This window comes from Orycteropus afer, unplaced genomic scaffold (genome assembly GCF_000298275.1).
Source record: "Orycteropus afer afer isolate SDZICR_OR568_19922 unplaced genomic scaffold, OryAfe1.0 scaffold00143, whole genome shotgun sequence".
NCBI classification, from domain to species: domain Eukaryota; kingdom Metazoa; phylum Chordata; class Mammalia; order Tubulidentata; family Orycteropodidae; genus Orycteropus; species Orycteropus afer.
In genome coordinates, this window is record NW_006921730.1 from 2,766,522 (window position 1) to 2,768,000 (window position 1,479).

The following is a 1,479-nucleotide window of genomic DNA, read 5'->3' on the forward strand; positions in this document are numbered from 1 at the left end:
CTTAATGAAATATCAAACTACAGTAGTACAGTTAGCACTCTGCAGAGAGACTACCTGATGCGCAGAGAAAAAAAACAATGGGTTCAACTAAGCCCATTTTCATTAACATTATTATTGATGTCACTATTGAATTATCTGAGCCAAATTCAGAACTATGAATCATTATTATTAGTTAATAGTATATTGCTACCTCAAATCACCAATGTCCTCAAAAAGTGAAAAATAGTGATCCTGACCAGGACTGGCACACATTTATTTAACCATTATTTTATAAGCTCCTACTCTATGTCAAGGAGCTCTTATAGCATGGTGCGTAAGGCACTTACTTGACTGCTAACCAGAAGGCTGGCGGTCCAAACCCACCAGCCACTCCTCAGAAGGAAGGTTGGACATTAATCTACTTCTGTAGTGATACCGCCTCAGAAACCCAAGGAGGGGTCACTGAATCGTATCCAACTCAACAGCAGTGAGTTGGTTGGTGTTGATTAACATCTACTTAATAAGGTACATGCCTTATCTCTCACACAAACATCTTAAGGGTAAGAAATGTTCCTTTTATGTCTTTGAACATAAGGATTCATATTCTCTAATACACAGCTTTGCACACGCACACACCAAAAAAAAAAAAAAAAAAACACAAATCTAGTTCAACTGAATAATTATGAGAGAACTTGGAGAAAGCAACTGTGCCTGTGTTCAATGGGAGCATATCATTTCACCTTTTCACCAGGTTGTATTTGTAAAGCAAATTACTCTTCTGATTTCAATTATATGAAAGAATCGATTCTTCAAAAATAACTTCATGAACAGAAATGGAACTAAAGCAGATCCTTAACCTGTGTTCCATGGACTCCTGCCATGAAGCTCTTGATATTACCATTTATGTATACATGCATTTTTTTTCCCAGGGAAATAATTCATAGCTTTCATCAAAGTCTAAAAAAGGGCTGTAAGTTAAGAACTAGTAATGCATGTGAAGCAATTGTTGTAATGACTGATGTCAACAGAGGTGCTGAAATGTTTGTTCACACTCAAAATGCCATGCTGAAACGGAAGGATCCCCTCTAGTGCTTTCCTAGGTACACATCCTTCTCAGGATAATTCACGAATCTCCTAATTGTTTTCCTATGTTCACTGCTCCCACAAAATAAATCATGAAAACCATAAAAATTAGTATCCTGTGGATCTCAGTTTTTTTTTACCATATAAACTTCTGAATAATTATCAGTACCAGTGTTTAAAGGTAGGCTAGTAACCAGAGAGCCCATGGTTTGAACCCACCAGCCACTTCATAAGAGAAAGATGAAGCAGACTGTCTGCATCTGTAAAATTTACAGTCTTAGAAACCCTACAGGGCAGTTCTACTCTGTCCTATAGGGTTGCTATTGTTGTTGTTGTTATGTGCCGTTGAGTCGGACCCGACTCATAGTGACCCCTCCTTGGGTTTCCGAGGCAGTATCACTACGGAAGTAGATTGCC